The sequence below is a fragment of the Malania oleifera genome, chromosome 1 (genome assembly GCF_029873635.1).
Source record: "Malania oleifera isolate guangnan ecotype guangnan chromosome 1, ASM2987363v1, whole genome shotgun sequence".
NCBI lineage: Eukaryota > Viridiplantae > Streptophyta > Magnoliopsida > Santalales > Ximeniaceae > Malania > Malania oleifera.
This window is the reverse complement of record NC_080417.1, coordinates 62,992,730-63,013,408: the sequence shown is the minus strand read 5'-3', so window position 1 is coordinate 63,013,408 and position 20,679 is coordinate 62,992,730.

Here is a 20,679-nt window from a genome sequence, read left to right as displayed (position 1 = left end):
ATTTACGTTACTATTTTAGAAGAGTTTTCAGGAGGTTATGGGGTCACAGTTAGCATTTAGTACAACTTTTCATCCTCAAACTGATGGGTAGATAGAGAGGACGATTCAGATACTTAAGGATATGCTGCATTCTTGTGTGCTGGATTTTGGGGTAGCTGGACCCAATATCTGCCGCTGGTTGAGTTTTCATATAATAACAGCTATCAAGCCAGCATCAGCATTGCACCGTACAAGGCTTTATATGATAGGAGGTGTCATTCTTCACTATATTGGGATGAAGTGGGTGAGAGGCGAGTTTTCAGACCAGAATTAGTGCAGCAAGCGCACGATAAAATCCAACTAATTAAAGACAGAATCAGTGCAGCTCCGAGTCGGTAGAAAAGCTACTCAAATACTCGTCGTTGGGAGTTAAATTTTGATGTGGGAGATCAGGTATTTTTGAAGGTAGCTCCACTAAGAGAAGTTATGAGATTTGGGAAGAAGGGTAAGCTAAGCCCTAGATACATTGGCCTATTCAAGATACTTAAGAGAGTGGGGTCAGTTGCCTACCGACAAGCTCTACCACCAGTTTTATCTAGAATTCAAGATGTATTTCATGTTTCCATGATGAGGAAATATTTCCCAGACCCGTCCCACATGATCAATTATGCAGAGATAGAGCTTAAAGATTCACTGGCATATGAGGAAGCACAAGTGCAGATTTTAGACAAGAAGGAACAAGAATTGCGCACCAAGAAAATTCAGTTAGTGAAAGTTTTGTGGAGAAATCATGCCATAGAATAAGCTTCATGAGAGCTTCAGGAGGAGATCAGACAAAAATACCCACACCTATCTAATGGAGTACAATATTAGTCAATATTAATCAGATAAAGTTAATTTTGATTTATTCAGCACAAAGTGATCAACGTATAGTTGTATTTTAGATTATAGGATAGGTAGTTTTTTGGTTTTATGAGAGTTTTTTGTTATGATTAAATTTTTAATCTCCCATAACTACTTATGTAACTATAATCTTCCTCCGCCATAAGTGAGGGTAATTAATAAAATAAGTAACCCATTTTCCTCAATGGATGGTGTTCAATATAGATAGCAAATTTTGAGGATGAAATTTTATAAGGAGGGGAGAATGTAATAACCTAGATAATTATAGGAATTGAATAATTAAGAAAAGAGAGAGAAGAGAAATTTTTCAAGTGGGCTTCAGCAGGGTCTCGTCGACGAATGCTGAGAGCTCGTCGACGAGTGGTTTCTTGGTAACATCGACGAGGACCTGTATCTCATCGACAAGAGTTTACTGAGGGGCTATTTTGAGGCCTAAAACTCATCAATGAGGGTTAGGTGTTCATCAAAGAACTCCCTTCTTGTACTCGTCAATGAGGAGACGTGGCTCGTCGACGAGGCCACGTGGACAACACTCTATATATAGCCCCAAAACCGATTTTCAGCAAAAAAAAAAATCATTTTATCAACTTTCTTTCTCTCTCTAACTCAGTTTCTCTCACTTCTCTCTACAAATCCAGCTCCATCCCTCCCTGGTTCAATGATCAGAAGCCACCACGGTGATCCTAGGGAGATTCTCTCCAACCTAACCAGAACAGAAATTTGATCTAGGAAGTTTAGGAACCTTCTCAAAATCAGGGTAAGTAGGTTATTTAGGTATTTTTAGTATTATCAAGCTTATTTAAGTCCATATTTTGTATTATAGGAGAATATACTGGAATTTTGTGGAGTAAAATTAGGGTGTTATGTTTTCAATGTTAGGGTGTTTTTTTGGGACCCTACAGGCATGGGTTGGGGACCCCAGCAGATATTTTTCCAGGAGCCTAGGTAAGTTAAAGTTTAAGAAATTGTGAATAAGTAGGTTCAGGAAATATGAGAGAGATAATTTTTTGGGGAAATTTAGTGATTTACTAAGGTATTTGTATAAATGTATTATTGCAGGATTTTGAGGTTGGTACGCCAAGGGCATGAGGGTAGAGTTGGAGGTGAGCCTCCTAGTTAGTTAGGTATGGGAAATATGCTATGCTAGGAATGTTAGAATATTTATTAATAAATTATATGTTTTCCAGATTATTATTTAGTTCAGAAATTAATTGTATATTAGAAAATAAAGTATCAACATATGAGATATTTATTTATGTAGTTGTGTGGCATGAGACAGTATTAGATTAGTATATGAAATATATAGTTTCTAGATTATTATGTTTTACAATATCTAAACAGAAATATGTTTGTGAGACCTTATCAGAACAATACAGAAACAATACAGTTTTCCAATTGGTATGATTTATGTTATTATGCAGAGATATGATTTATCAGATTTTACATGAGTATGAATTACAATGTTTATACAGATAGATATTTTACAGCATATGTAGATTACCATGATTTTACAAAATACTAAAGCCATAACACTACGTTATTACAATTTATACAACTCAGATAATATAGTATTTTCATATCAGTTTCCGGTGTTATGGTTATTTTCCATAACACTATAGTATTACAGTTTATGCAGTACAGATATTACAGTATATTCAGGATTAGCTTTCAGTGTTATGGTTATTTTGGACACACGATGAAACAGTAAGATAATTATGTATATCAGTACTATACAGTAACAGACCTTGAGGAATCAGTTAAGTAAATATTCAGTTATCAAAACACCGTATCATTGCTATTACAAGATTAGAGTGCAATCACACATCTTAGATAGTGTGTGGAAGGTTTCTGTCAACCGTGCTTGGAGTGATTGTAGGCTCCCTAGGAGACTGAGTTAAGGTGGTTGGTTTGATGAGGTAAATACTAGTTTCGTGCCTAAGAGAGATTGCAGTTTGGCCGGGCTGAGGATTGGTAGAGTTATAGTTGACTTACCTGGTAAGCCAACCAGGGTTAAGTCCCGCCTACAGGCCGCATAACCCTGTTATGAGGGGTTAAATCATGACGTACAGCTTTCTAGGGTAAACATCTCAGTTATGGATATGTATACAAATTTACAGAATATCAGCAGATATAGTATGATACTAGAAGTATGAATAGTAAAAAACTCAGATATTATAGTTATACCTTAAACTATTATAGATATTGTATATTGTTTTACCAGCTTTTACAGTTTCAGATATTGTCAGTATAGTATTTATGAAACTCAGTCGCCACACACTAGTAATAGCATATTTCCTCTTACAGAGCGTTGTCTTATCCCAGTGATTTAATATTTTTCAGGTGATCCAGTTAGGCAAGCAGATCAGGCTCGCAGATAAAGAAGGCGAGTACACTACCCTATTTGCTGGGTAAGTGTATACTGGAGAAAGTATTTTTGAGTAGATGATACTGGGGTGATGTGTATATTTGTGTGTATGGTTGGGATGAGTTACTAAAATTCTTGTATTGTTTATATGGATGGACAGTTTTATGTTTTTTCGCTGCATAGGTGTATAATATAATCAGGTTTCCTCAGTGCTCACTTGGGGCCTGAGGTGTTATAGCAGATTATACATGAGTGACATAATGTTATGTTTTGCAGTTTATTTTATTTTGAAAAAAAATACAGATTTTCGGGTCGTTACAGCATGTATATAGGTTACAGCAGAGACCTCTAGGAAAATATGACTAGGGCTTCCAACATAATTAAGAATTCCTAGTCCAACCCGGATTAATCCTTGACTACGTTAATTACAATTCATACCACTAAAGCATTATAATTGCACTCTCTATCATATTCAAAATTAAATTTCGAGCTCCTATTATTAAATGCTTATTTATCTCCCCATGTAAAGATTATAGATACTCGTCAATTAAATTAAATTACTGACAATTTAATTAGCTGACATATTAATTTCGTGAGACCTTCCACTTAACTTATTTGATGTGTCGGATTCAAAATCTACCTACACAGTTTGACACAATCAAAACTTATAAGCTTCCTCAAGGGGGTATCATCGATCCCGATACTGGGACATGGATTCTATCAATAATTAATGTTCACCATACACATAATGTCATTACCCAACTCACTGAGTTTATTGACCCATAAAGAATCTCACTCTTCTATGAATCAAAGTAATGAACACTATATGCATGTGTCTAATAATCATATCAGGATTAAGAGCATAAACACTCATAATAATCATGAGGTATTAATTTTTTATATAGTTAGTATAAAAACAATTACCCCAAGATGGTCATGTTCAATACACACAAAGTGTACTAGCACAAGGAGTTTGAACTATACCATTTTCCATAATCAAGACAGACCTATTAAAACCATGTGTTATAGTCATACCAATGGTGTGTCCAATTTCATTTAAGACTGTGAACAATAAACTTATATTCTATAAGAACTAATGATCTAATCTTCTGTGTGTAAGTCATACTCTACACACTAGATCACCTACTATATAGAATAAAAGGCACACATGCATAATTATTAAATAGATAATGTGAGGCAAACATTGCTCACAAAGATTCTCATTAAAATGGAATAATTGAAGTTATTAATAAACAACAAAACTGATTACATAAAGCATGTCTTTTAATATAAATCTCTAATATCTTCCTCATCCAGAATGCTTCCACTTTTGATGCCAAATTCTATAGCCCCTTCCATTCTTATCACGTCAACAAAGTTGGACGCTATACAACCTAGTAACTGGGTTAAATATGTATGTGTTAAAGTACAAACAAATACTGCCAGAATATCTTGATCTGTGAGGGGAGGCTGCACCAGTGACGATATTTCCTTCCATTTGTACACATATCCCTTAAAGCTTTCATTTAGTTTCTTTCTCATGTCTTGCAAGGTATGGACAATTCCTCAATATCTTGTTCATTCACAAGAAAATATTTTCTTTATGCATCAGTGAAAAAAACATGCTTTTTTGGAGAGAGATATTATTTCACCATTCGAGTCACAAGTATCTAACATATTAATACCTAATTATTTTCCACAAAGTGGTGACGAAATGTATAACTTGTATAAATCTTTCCCTTTTCATGGGGTCATTTTTTTTTATTACGTTCCTATATTACTTTAGGAAAGTATTTGCCAAATCAAACCATGATCTAATCTGAACCTTGTCAAACTATAGATACCAATGCAAAGGCACTTCTTCTAAACAATCCTATAAATAGCGAATGAGTAGCTTGTCGTTCTAGGATTGAGCTGCCATTTTGCTACAAAAAATGATAAGATGCATCTTAGGACATTTCATCTGGTCAAACTTCTCAAATTCTGGTATTTTGAATATAGAAGATATAATCACATCAAGGGCCAAACAAAGGTTGAATGCTTCTGCTGGTCCAAATTTGTTAATACCTTGTATGGCATAAAGCTTTTCTTCAATCAACTTATAGTTGGTTTGCATTTTTTATTCTTGCATGATTCCTTTAGTTGTTGCAACTACAAGAATCTGCTTAGTTTCTCCTTTGACACCAAATGCTACTATTAGAGGAATGTGTGGACATTCTGATGCTGCTGCATGGCACACATTTTCCATGTCTAATCCTATCACAAAGGTGGTAACATGAATTATTGGAATTGGTGTATTTCCAAGAGGGGGGTGAATTGGAATTTTAAACTTCTTCCTCAGTTTAACCAAATATAAGTAGTATAACACAAACCTAGGGTCTTTCTATATAATCATGAACTCAATCAAATAATCAAACAATTAAATATAAACATTCAAGTGCTGAAATTTAAATTGCGGAAATTAAAAGCAGACATAAGAAATGTTATCAGGATTCAGCCAATACTGCCTACATCCCCGCCTCAAGCTCACAATCCAGAGGATTCCACTAAGGGCTCACTTCAAAGGTGGAGTGGCACTGATTACAACCAGGTCAATTAACGGGGCAGATCTCAACCTACAACTACACCTTACCAGGATGGTGCACCTAGCTTTCCTAACCGGGTCTAAGCCAATCCGAGACTTTTACCAGGGCAAGTCTCCCTCTTCACGCCCATGCCCAGAATACAATATATAATAAACTTCATGTACAAACGAATATGTTTCTTACGCTAAGAAGATATGTACCAATATGCTCAACCAAATAATGCACTCACATATGATAGGATATTAAGCTCAAGTGAGATTTTGTTAACTAATGTGTTAACTCTCAACAGTATGTATGTCAAAGTGTGTATGTGAGAGTAAGACTTTTGATATCAAGATAATGTACTTGTAATGTAATTAATCAAAAACACTTTATAACCCTAACCAAATATCACAATAATATCTTTCAAATGTAAAGAACAAAAGATAATAGGGTTTTAAGCTTGCTAAAATATTTTTGTCAAAGCACAAGGCAAGCTTATGAATCTTGCAATGAGGATGCAAGATCTTAAGCCAAGCAAGGATTTTTTCCAATAAAATATTTTTGAGTGAAATATTATGGGAAAAATCTTAAGCAACTCTCTAAAAATCAATACACAAGCAAATATAAATGAGAGAGAGTTTGAGCTTCTATGAGATGAGTATGTAAAAAACAATCTCACTCAAAATAAATGGTTAGATGAGTTTAGGAGAAGATATTTTGGCAATGAGTATGAAAAATATGGAAGTATAAATGATTTTGGCCAAAAAAAATTTCAAAGGAATTTGGCTAATCTCAAAACCCTAATCATATGTTAATTTTGCAAATGAGGAGGTATTTATATAGTTGGGAAGAATTATAGTCGTTGGGGACAGGCTGGGTATTTTGAAAAAAGATTAAGTGAGTTTAATTAAAAATAACCCAGTTTAAACTCGATAAAAATTAGACAACCCAAGAGGATCGGTCGACCGTACTTAAGGTTCGATCGACCCAATTGCTAGGTTCGGTCGACCGAGACATTTTTGAATTGTAAGTTCGGTCAACCACCCTTGAGGCTATTTCATAACCTTCGAGGTTCGGTCGACCAAATTGAGTTCGGTTGACCGAACTTGGGTGTTCGGTCAACCAGGTCGATTTTCTACTAAAAGTTTGATCGACCAGGGCGTTGGGATTTCCCACGTGTCAGTTCGGTCGACCAGGGTGTTGACATTCATTTTGAGGTCGATCAACCAAGTGGTCAACTTTTTTATCCTGGGGAGGTTCGGTTGACTGAAATGCTATGTGTATTCAAGTTCGGTCAACCAACTAGTTAACTGTTGACCCTAGGGAGGTTCGGTCGACCGAAGTGTCCCTGTATGTTTGGGTTCAGTCGACCGAACACACTAGCTTTGTGCATTCAGTCCAGATTCTATCTAAAGTCACCCCTTCTCACAAAATTTTTATTTCTAAGTTATATGGGACTTTTATGTGAAAAATTGGGACCTAAAGTCAGTCTATGGTCTTTGAGCTTTTTAATTTGTCCCAAAAATCTGGCATCGGTCAACTGAATCCCTATAGTCCATTATAGTCTTGAGCTTATAGTCCTATTATCCATGTCATGCATTAATTATTACCGACTAAGGATTATAATTACAGGCACGAATGATAAATATAAAATACAACTTAAAATAAATGAAAACTTAATGTTTTGCCCTTCTGCAATTTCATGGAATGCGTCGAAATATGTGCTCATTTAATTGCTTATCGGCTTCCATTTCTCATCTATCATCTGTGCTTTCGAAAGGTAGATATGTTCATACACTAAGCACACAGATGAGATACTGTGGTTTGTCATAATAAAAATAGGAGACAAACTCAAAAAGTCAACAATCTCCCCCTTTTTGATGATGACAAACACAGAAGCAAAATGTGGGTTCGCTTGACAAGGCTCACCTTAACAATATGCATTAAAGCAAGATATTCAATAAAGTTCATATACACGCATGAAGACTTCAAAATAATCCAAGTTGTGCATTAAAGTTAAGTTTCATTTGCCATTTTGAATAACAAAAGTTAAGGGAGAAAGAGGACTAATTTTGCTTTTAACACATCTCCCCCCTTTTGCCATCAGCAAAAGGGCATAGAAAAAATATAAGTAGTTTTGAAAAAATATGGCAATTAAGCACACAAACAATATAACTGGTCATTAAATGGTTTTAATGACATAAAAAATATAGTCAGACCCAAAATTTACACAAACCATTTCAATTGAGATATATCATAAGACCCGTGAAAGATTTGAGTTAAAAGCACACAGCATATGATAGCAAATAGTTGGTCTGAGCACAAACATAGTCTAACTAGTTCGCATGCATTTTAATGTGAAGTTACTGAATCAGTTATGCAATTTTAAAACCATATATGTATATATATATATATATATATATATATATATATATATATATATATATGGCAAGAGACAAAATTTTAGTTTTGAACTTAGTTCTTGCCATAAAGTATTAAAATAAATATATATATGTATCCAAAAATTAAAATGTCTATCATATTATGCTCACAAATGTTTGCTTAGAGTAGTTCGTGAATTCATTGTGGTTTATGTGTTAACTTGATGCTTTTATTGAAAATCATAATTAGATACATATTGCTTAGCCACAATAGTTCTTCTTTGCCATATGATCTTGCATGTGATTGTTAAATCTTTTGGATCATTATGGTTGTGGTTTTCTGGTTATATTTTAGTTTGTGATTAATTGACAAACCAAAAAATTTGTGCTTGCTTGTTTCAAATTAAAGTGTCTCTTTCAACAAGCACCTCCAGTACTTTTTGCAAATATATACATATTGTACTGGGGGTGCTTGCTGAAAGGGACACTTTAATTTGAAACAAGCAAGGATAAATTTTCTGGTTTGTCAATTAATCAAAAACTAAAATATAACCAAAAAACCACAACCATAATGATCCAAAAGATTTAACAATCACATGCAAGATCATATGGCAAAGAAGAACTATTGTGGCTAAGCAATATGTATCTAATTATGATTTTCAATAAAAGCATCAATTTCACACATAAACCACAATGAATTCACGAACTACTCTAAGCAAACATTTGTGAGCATAATATGATAGACATTTTAATTTTTGGATGCTCCCCCTATCGATTTGAATTCTAGCTTAGATATAGTGAACTACTTATACTAGTCAAAGATTAAATTCATTTAATATGTCAATCAGTATAAGCCTTCATTTTAAATCTCTTAAAAAAAATATACTGGAAAAGATTAATTTTCTTTTTTTATGAAACCAGTATAGTTATCACTATGGATTACACATGCATCAGAAAAGATATATTAAGGCATGATTTTTTGTTTGCAACCAAGAACAATCCATATCTAAATATATAACTTTAAGAGCTCGATATGATGTTCAAGGTTCTCAGAAGAGCCTAAATAGTTACAAGGTGAAGTGATGCATGTAGTCTTTTAAGTTCTTTCCATAGGGAAGATGCTTAGCTCACTTAATGCTTGATGATGATTATGTGAAGATGAAATTCAAAATTTTCAGTTTTCACTCATCCTTTCAAAAATATTTTAACATTTATTTTATCATAATCATCTTTGTACAAGGTTTTACTTTGGGAAAATTCCTATCGAAATTTTGGCAGCATGTCGTCTGTAAATCAGACATTTTCCCATAAAACTTGTACCTGATAGATTGTTCTCAACCAATAGATCATATAAAACACGCAACAACCTATAATCCACTACCAGCATGCAGTTCACATCAATTGCATCCACCATGCAGGAGGCATTCTACACTAAGCATGCATTCCAGTAGTATGATCAACTCAAGATATTCAATATAGCTCAATAGTGGTTCGTGCAAGGAAAAATACATAAACTATCCATCAAAGAAATTCTAACCATTTATTGAATCATGGATAGTGTTGCAATGTTATACACATATAGGCATATAAACAATATAAGAATATGAGATCCTTTTAATTTATATAGATATGAAGGATAAATGCTCCCCTTGAGTTATGTACTTATTCATTCTATGCCTTTTTCATCTCTAAATTTCTTAGCCAAGGATCTTAAAATTTTTAATGGTTTAATCTTGGTGATGAATGCTTTAGGCTTATCAGACCAAAAAGTCACAATGAATATCTTTTCTATGTGCTAAGCCTATGTTGCCTCTTTTCTTATGAATCACAGTACGTGTGAGAGGCACAAGCTGGAATGGCTTTTGATTTAAAAATGCACATGCATAGGTCTACTTGAATTTTATGCTTTCATCTAGATTGAGACCTAATGCAACCAACTTAGCCATTCAACTCATCTCTAAGGATATAAAGCTCTAAAAGATATGACTTTACGATGTGAGAACTTGGGGAGAAGTAACAATAAATACTCTTAACAGTTAAATTTCTATTAAGTTCAGAAGAGTATTTAGGAGAGGTATGACATTATTTAAAATGTATTCGTGCTAGCTAATATGTCCTAACAATTAGACTAAGAGCAACAAGGAGTATAATATTATTTATGGAACAGTGCTCTTTGGAGGATGGAAAGTATCCTTTAGATATGATCACAATTTAGAGCAAGGATACGAACCAAGGAATGGGAGAAACCTTACTGAATATGATTGTGATTTGGTAAGTCCTATGGATTGGATGGTGAACCAAAATAGAGGATTTTTATATTTTAAGTTCAAAGGGAATATTTTGATTTAATCAATAAAACTTGAATCCCTTAGTGGTTGCCTCTATTATTGATTATAACAAGATGTCTTATGAAAAGCACACTTAATATATATTAATCATCTATGATCAATAGTGCTTTAAGCCTAGAGTGATGACTTGATTTTGATTTAGGCTTTTCATTTTCAAAAATGAGTTTAGGCTATAGTGATATATGATATAAGATGGATCCCTAACACACAATCTTGTGCAATGGACAACAGTGGCTTAACTTAAGGTATTATATTTAAACATGGGTTAAACATTTGAAATTAATTACCTGGAAAATATGCCAAGTCCAATTGGAAGTGGATGCAGATACTAGGTTTATATATTTTAACCCTGAACCACTCCCTAAGCCTACAGTCATCACAACCCCTAAACCTAGGAACTAAGGATGAATTAAATAATTATGTAGTATTAATTTGGATCCATTTTACCTTAGGTCCTACAGGGTTTGCTTTGCTGATTATCTATTTCATTTATTTTTCCACGTCTCTAGCACCTCTAGCTAAACAATTAAACCTGTTGTGCCCTTTTCTTTTATGTTGTAAACAAGTTTTGAATTTTTGTAAAAGGCTATACATACCAATCTTTTGTTTCCATGATAAGGCATGATTATGGGATTTATAAGATGACCCTGAATCCTTTCCACAAAAAATTTTCTTTTTAATTCCAAAGGATTTATCATCTCCCACTTTTGCCTCCTTGCAGATTATTTTCAATATATTTTCAATCTTTTTCTTTTCAAGGATGGCATGATACTCTTTTAATTTGTCTAATTGTTTATCCAACCTTTTGTTTCAATTTTTCAGAAAAGTTTTATGATAAGGCATTCTAACTATAGACTTATGAATTTTAGATGAGTCCTTTTCTAGTTGTTTATTCAATGACATGCTTTCATCATAAAACTCATTGCATGACTCAATACAAGATTTATCTCTATAACTATCATATGAATCAATGCATACAGTATCATCATCAGAAATAATCGGTGATTCATCATAAGATATATAAAAAAAAAATTATAAGAATCATCGCATGCAATATTAACAGTATTATCAACAGATGATTCAGCATGTGCCACAACACAACATTCAGCATAAGAATTATCAATTGAGCTAAAGTGAGAATCATATACCTCATTGCTGATTACTAGCTCACGAATGACCTCATCCTGATCATATGGAGTAGCAGACTCCTCCTCTTTGCCTTGTCCATATCTTTTGTCCAACTCTTGCCACATATCCTTTGCACTAGAACATGCCATAATCTCAAGTAGAATATTAGAATCTAAAGCGCAATACAGTAAATCCATGGCATGTGAATTTGCATGCATCACGGTAGTATCATTTTCGTTACAGGCATACAAATTCCTTTGACGATCACCTGTCAGGCCCTACAGTCCATTGATTTTATAAATATGCTCATTCTAATTTTCTATGCAGTGTAATCAACACCGCAAAATAATGGAGGACTAGAGGGTGATTGTCCCTCTCCAAATGGGGATACACCAAATTGAGCCATTGCAATTTTTTGCAAAAACGTTTAAGTCTAGTGCAACGAGGCTCCGATACCAATTTTTGGAGTTGGTGTATTCCCAAGAGGGGAGGTGAATTGGAATTTTAAACTTCTTCCTAGTTTTAACCAGATATAAGCAGTATAACACAAGCCTAGGGTCTTTCTATATAATCATGAACTCAATCAAATATTCAAACAATTAAATATAAACATTCAAGTGTTGAAATTTAAATTGCGAAAATTAAAAACAGGCACAAGAAATGTTATCTTGGTTCAGCCAATACTGCCTACATCCTCATCTCAAGCTCACAAGCAAGAGGATTCCACTAAGGGCTCACTTCAAGGGTGGAGCGGCACCGATTACGACCAAGTCAATTAACGGGACTGACCTCAACCTACAATCACACCTTACCAAGATGATGCACCTAGCTTTCCAAACCGGGTCTAAACCAATGTGAGAATTTTACCAGGGCAAGTCTCCCTCTTCAAGCCCACGTCTTGAATACAACAGATAATAAACTTCATGTACAAACGAATATGCTTCTTACACTAAGTAGATATGTACCAATATGGTCAACCAAATAATACACTCACATATGATAGGATATTAAGCTCAAGTGAGATTTTGCTAACTAATGTGTTAACTCTCAACAGTATGTATGCCAAAGTGCATATGCGAGAGTAAGACTTTTGATATCAAGATAATGTGCTTGTAATGTGATTAATCAAAAGCACTCTATAACCCTAACCAAATATCATCATAATATCTTTCAAATGTAAAGCACAAAAGATAATAGGGTTTTAAGCTTGCTAAAATGTTTTTGTCAAAGCACAAGGCAAGCTTATGAATGAAGATGCAAGTGTCAAGTTCAAGATCATCATGGGAATGGGTATTTAGAATTGATTGTATTTGCATATTTTATATGATATAGCTAGAAGCTCAAAATATACCCCTGACTAACATTAGGACACATGCATCTCATGAAAATATTCTAGGGTTAAACATGGACTTAGAGACCTTATTTTGAACCCCAGAAAATGTTTTATAAGAGATTAAAGCAAGAGAGCAAAATTGATTTTGAAAACTAAAATGAAAATTCTGAAGTTGGTATGCCCAAACGATCGAGGTGTACCCTCAAAAGTCTGAAGATGCACGCTCAGACGAATGAATTTTTACTTTAGACGTCTAAAGAATTTCTTCAGAAGACTGAAGAATTAGTTTAGTCAACTGAAGATTTATTCATTGAAACACAGAATAGGCAAAACACCCTTAGAAGACTGAACCTTTAGTTCAGTTGTCTAACTTGGGACTTCAGAAGACTGAACCTACAGTTCAATCATCTGAACCTGTGTCCAGACTATAATTTTCAGTGCTTGAAGGAACATCAGAAGACTGAACCCGATAGCTCAATCGACTGACCCTGCGGAGATTTTAAATTTTGAACTTCAATGGGAAACTTCCAAAAATGAGTTTGGGGATATTCCAAGTATCTAGGGCAACAGGGAAACTCACTCTAAAAGAAAAACTCTATAAAAAAAACCCTAAACCCTAGAGCCTCACTTTTTTGTTGATCTTGAGAGCGTTAAACGAAAATACACTTCTTGCTTGCACTCCAACTAATACACATCCAATTTTGGGCATTCTCATTCTAGATCTTCAAGATTCAAAAGCATTCAATCAGATCTTATTGCAATGTATCATTCATCTTGAGGTTTGAGGTTCAGTAAAATTATTTTACGCATTTAAATCTTATTTTTGTTTTCCCATACTCATTAGATTTTATATATATTTCTTGGGAACAAAAATAATAATCTGAATATTTTTATTCATTGATTGAATATACATGAGAAAAATTTTGTTTAAACTAAAATCTTTGAGATATTTTTGAATATATTTTCATTCAAATATTTACTACAACAATAACTATTTGATTGCAAACTTTGAGAGTGTTTCAATATATATTTGTGAGAAATATTGTTTTGAAAAATATTACTTAAATCTTTGAAATATTTCAAGTCATATTTTTATTCAAAGATTTAATCTTACAATTACTTGATAGCTAGAACCTAGATCTGAGTGTTATTAAAGATTATTTTTACAGGGATCGTATCTTGATACTCTTGCATCAAGTGGATTGTTTTTAAAGCCCCAAAATCTCCAAAGCGTTTATTTATAAGAAATTATTTTTTCGAAGATATTAACTTGAAGGTAAATTTTGTGAAGCATATCATTCATATAACGATCTCATCGTTACATACATATTGAGCTTCAAGTTTTATCATATGAATATACATTAGGATTTTCTATTGTAGTCACTAGCTTGGTTAGAAGCAATATTGAGTTTTTCATAATTTTAATTCTATATTGTAATCACGATTCGGGCTGTGAACTGGGTTTGAGGAGAAACCTATATCTTTTGTAAGCAGTGGAGTAGGAGGAAGTTGTACCTCTTGTAAGTAGCGAATTGTAAGGGAAGCTCTGTCCTGGTTAAAAGAGGAGGGATTTAGTGGAATCCTTGAGTGGGTTGCTCAAGGCGAGGACATAGGTCGGGTTGGCTAAAGCTCACAAAATCATGTTTGCATCTCTCTTACCCTTAATTCCTTTTTAATTTTCACATTGTATTTAAATTACTTGTGCATTGTGTATATGTTGAACACTTGTTACATCTGTGAGTAATTGGGTAAAAGTGTATGATTGGCAAAGACACATATTTGATTGATTAATTGGGAAACATTAACCTAGTTGTTAGGTAACTTGAAAGTTTGTAATTGAAGGTTTTTCAAAATTAGATCTTAAAGGTCATAATCTTTTAAAATACCCTATTCACCCCCCCCCCCTCTCAGGATAACATTGTAATTGACATTTGGTATCGGAGTGAGGTTACATAGACTTAACCGTTATTTTTGTAAAAAGATCACATGGTACACACATCGGTGTAACCCCATTCGGTGAGGGACACTTGTCCACTAGATCACCTATTTTTTGCAGTGTAAATTACACCTACTGGAAAAGAAGAATGAGTATATATCTTTTAAATATTGATTGGCAAGTGTGGAAAATTATATCTAAAGGAAATCATGTTCCGATGAAAGTAGTTGACAAGGTAAATGTTCCTAAGATTGAAGATGAGTATACAGAGGAAGGCTGCAAATTTGTGCAAATAAATGCTACTGCAATGAACTTGCTATTCTGTGTACTAGATGTAAATGAGTTTAATAGGGTGATGGCTTGTAATACTACTAAAGAGATTTGGGAAAAATTAGAAGTCACATATGAAGGTACTAAGGAAGTAAAAGAGAGTAGGATAGACATGCTTACTAGTGAATATAAGGCATTTAAAATGACTTCTGATTAATCTATTCAATCCATGTACACTAGATTCACACACATCATGAATTCTTTAAATGCTCTACGTAAATCTTACCCTACTTATGAGTTTATCAGGAAAATACTTAGGGGACTACCGCCAATTTGGGGAGCTAAGGCTACTACAATAGCATCAGGAAGGAATCTAAAGGAGATGTCGGTTGATGAATTGATTGGATCACTCATTACTTATGAACTAGCATTAAATGAAAGGAAGAATAAGAAAAATAAAGCAAATAAAGTTACAGCACTTAAGGCATCATCTAATAGCTCTAGTGAACGAAGTGATTCCGAATCGGATGATAACATGGCTCTTCTCACTAAGAAATTTGGAAAGATCATGAGAAAGGACAAGAAATACACTAAAAAATTCAAGGGCTCAAAAACAAAAAAGGGAGAGTCAAGAAGAAGGAAGCCAAAGGATGATCTTCCTACGTACTTTAACTACAGAGAAGTTGGGCACATATCAAGCCAGATTGTCCCCAGCTGAAGAAAGCATCTAAGAAGAAGAAGAAGGCACTAAAGGTTGGTTAGGATACACACAATAACAGTAGTTCAGAATCTGAATCCAATGATGACGAGATTGCAAATCTATGTCTAATGGCTCACGAAGACCACGAGGTACAATCTTTTTGTTCTGCCTCATCTTATCATTCTAGTGATTTAGAAAATAAAAATAGCATTGTCTCTTATGATGAACTGCAACAGGAATATCTGTATACACTTAAAATTTTTATTTACAAAAGATCAAACTAATTTTGAAAAACTCCTTGGAGCTCAAAGAAACTCCCTAGAAAAGGAAGGTATTGGTTTTAATAGAAAAGATAACCTAAAACAGAGACATCTTTACATGGGATATTTTGTAAGAGAGTCAAAATCTTATGTTCCAAAAAAAGATTCTTATAGATATATTACATTTTTTAAATGTAATAGGATGGGTCACATAAAATTTGACTATCCTTTTAAGAACAAAGATGTTAAAATTAAAAAGGTCTAGAAAGTCAAAGGAGAGTCTAGCATTAACCCCTATGGACCCAAGAAAATCTGGGTACCAAAAGTAGTTATCTGATTATGCTTTGCAGATGTGTTTGAGATTGTCCACTTCAAAGGACAAGTGGTATATGGATAGCGGATGCTCGCGACATATGACAAGAGATAAAGCTAAATTCGCATCTATCAAATCCAAAAATGGAGGATTCATTACATTTGGGGATAACTCAAAAGGTAAAATCATTGGAGTTGGTAAGGTTGGTAAGGAACCTTCCCTTGTCATTGATAACGTGTTATTAGTTGATGAACTAAAGCATAATCTATTGAGTATAAGTCAACTATGAGATAAAGGTTATAAAGTCTCATTTGAATGTGATAAATGCACTATAGAGAACAAATCTGAAAACAAAATATAGTTTACTGCTGATCGTCATGAAAATGTCTACACCATTAGCTTTTACATTCTTGCTTCTCAACCTGTAACTTGTTTTTCTACTATGAATGAGATTTGTTGGATTTGGCATAGGAGACTAAGACACACAAACATGAACTTAATATCTAAACTAATTAAGGGAGACTTAATTAAGGGACTGCCTAAGACAAAATTTGTGAAAGATAAAATCTGTGACGCATGTCAACTAAGAAAACAAGCAAGATCTAGTTTTAAGAAGAAGAAAGTAATTTCTACTACTAGGCCACTTCAAATGCTACACTTAGATTTATTTGGTCTAAACCCAATTCAGAGTTTACGAGGAAAATCATACGCATTCGTTATAGTTGATGATTATTCTAGATATACATGGGTGCTATTTTTAGGTCACAAAGATGAAGCGTGTGAACAATTCATTAAACTATGCAAGAAAATTCAAAATGCAAAAGGATATACAATCAAAAATATCCGGAGTGATAGGGGTAGAGAATTTAAAAATCAAGATATGGAAGAATATTGTGATTCATTAGGAATATCTCATAACTTTTTAGCTCCTAAAACACCTCAACAGAATGGTGTAGTTGAAATAAAGAATAGGTCTATACAAGAAATGGCCAGAACTATGTTTACTGAACATAAGTTACCTAAGTGCTTCTAGGCTGAGGCAGTGAATACCGCCTGCAATGTTCTTAATAGAGTTTTGATTAAACCATCTCTAAATAAGACTCCTTACGAATTGTGGAATGGCCATAGACCAAACATCTTGTATTTTCATGTCTTTGGCTATAAATGCTTTGTGCTTAGAGACAATGAATACTTAGGAAAGTTTGATGTGAAATCAGATGAAGGTATTTTTCTAGGATATGCCTTAGATAGTAAAGCCTACAAGGTATATAATAAACGATCATTAACGGTTGTAGAATCAATCCATGTAGTATTTGATGAGTCAAATCCTTTATCTAAAAATACTGATGAAGATGAAATTAAGATAAATAAGGAAGTTGAAGAACTATCCATCAAAGATGATTCAGGAAAGAAAAATGAATTTAAGGAACCATCTGCTGAAACTAATCAAATTGAAAATGAGGATAATGAACCACCTAGAGAGTGGAAGTACATAAAGAATCATCCCATTGATCAAATAATAGGTGAACCATTACGTGGAGTAGCTTCACGATCCTCACTTAGGAATATGATTAGTCATTTTGCCTTTCTATCTCAAGAAGAACCTAGGAATGTGAGTGAAGCAATTGAGGATGAATCGTGGGTGTTCTCCATGCAAGAAGAGTTAAACCAATTTGAAAGAAACAAAGTATGGACATTAGTTCATAGACCTGAGGATAAGACAACTACTAGAACTAAATGGATATATAAGAACAAGAAAGTTGAACATGGGATAGTTGTTAGAAATAAGGCAAGACTAGTAGCTCATGGATATAACTAGGAAGAAGGAATAGATTTTGAAGAAACCTTTGCACCTGTAGCTAGAATGGAAGCCATTCGAATGCTTTTAGCATATGCTGCTTTTAAGGATTTCAAGCTATATCAAATGGATGTCAAAAGCGCGCTGGTATATGTAAAACAACCCCTAGGTTTTGAAAATCATAAGAATCCAGATCACGTTTATAGACTAACAAAAGATTTGTATGGTTTAAAACAAGCTCCTAGAGCTTGGAATGAGAGACTAAGCGGCTTTCTACTGGACAATGGATTTATCAGAGGAAAGATAGACACAACACTTTTTATAAAGTCTAAGAAAGATGACATGCTCCTAGTTCAAGTATACATAGATAATATCATATGTGGAGCTACAAATAAAGACTTGTGTAATGAGCTTGCAAACACTAAGCAAAATGAATTTGAGATAAGCATGATGGGTGAACCAAATTTCTTCCTAGGACTTTGGATCAAACAAGAAAAACATGGAATCTTTATAAATTAATCAAAATACATTAGAGATCTGCTCAAAAAGTTTAATATGGAAGATGGAAAAATACTAGGAACACCTATGAGCGCTTCTTTGAAATAAGACAAAGATGAACAAAGTGTACCAGTAGATGTCAAACCCCATCATGGAATGATCGGTAGCTTATTATATCTAACTTCCAGAAGACCAGACATAATGTTAAGCATATGCTTGTGCGCAAGATTTCAGGAAACACCAAAAGAGTCACATTTGTTAGCTGTCAAACAAATACTTAAATACCTAATAGGAATCGTGAACTTGGGTTATGGTATCCTAAGTATACATCTTTTGAGATTATCAGCTATTCAGATGCTGATTTTTCTAGTAGCAAAGTGCATAGGAGGAGCACGAGTGGTACGTGTCATTTCTTAGGACTTTCGTTAGTCACTTGGTTTTCCATGAAGCAGAATTTAGTAGCTCTTTCCACAGTTGAGGCAGAATACATTGCGGTAGGAAGTTGTTGTGCTCAAACTTTATACATGAAGTAACAACTGACGAATTTTGGATTAAGCTATGATACAGCTCCTATAAGATGCGACAATACGAGTTCAATAAGCATCTCAAAGAATCCTATATTACATTCATGAACTAAACATATAAAAATAAGACATCACTTTCTTCGTGATCATGTGCAAAAACGAGATGTGACACTTGAGTTTGTATGCACAGATGAACAATGGCCAGATATATTCACGAAACCACTTGCGGAGGATAGGTTTATCCAAATTAGGCATGAACTAGGAATGATGTATAGTCGAGAGGTTGCCTAGAATTATATTAGATGACATAATTCAGGGGGAGCAACGTCACTTGATATTCAAAATTGATTAAAACTTTCAATTTCGACTCAATTGTTTTCATTCGGTATCACATTTGTTAACATGGGGTATTAAACTCATATCATGATGAGAGCATATTAACTTCCACATGTTAATCCTCACATAATCTTTGAATTTTCAGTGACTATGCTTATACATTTATACGACATGTGTCACACTGTGTATGTTCATATTGAAATTTAAATTCAACAACATAGCTTTATGCATTAGTAAGGGGGAGAAGTAAATTGAATTAACACAGGAAGACACATTTCACAATACAATCCTTTAAAATCTGATGGTTGAATAAGTTTAAAATTTTAAGAGTTAAAGGGGGAGAAGAATATAAAATTGTGTCCACTCATCTTTTTATTATACACCTTTTTGTTGATGTCAAAAGGGGGAGAAGAATATTTAGGGGAGAATAATATTTGTTTTATAGCAAAAGGGGAGAAGAATATTAGTTTATAGCAAAAATGTATGGTAAAGCTAATTGTGTGTATGAGCATATTTCATATTGTTGCATATTTGTTTGTGCATTATTTGAAGGGAAGTCTTATTAGGCGTACCCATCATATATTTTTGCTCGTGTATTTGTCATCATCAAAAAGGGGGAGATTGTTGAATCTACAAGTCCAATCCTGTTTTGATAATGACAAATCACTTGGTATTTGATCTGTGCATTGAGATTGTGAACAAGAATAATATTTAGCATGCACAGAAGGATAGCAAGTCATGGAACCATGAAGACTAAAGTATATACAACTTGACACAATCCATGGATCTAAAAGAGTATAAGAATGAAGATGCAAGCGGAAAGTTCAAGAACATCGTGGGAATTGGTATTTAGAACTTATGTATTCACATACTTCATATGATTTAATTTGAGGCTCAAAATATACCCTAGACTGACCTTAGGACTCATGCATCTCATGAACATCATTAGGGGATATTTATGGACTTAGAGATATTTTTGAACCCGAAAAATGTTTTATAAAAGAGCTAAGAAAGAGAGCAAAGCAGATTTTTTAAACTAA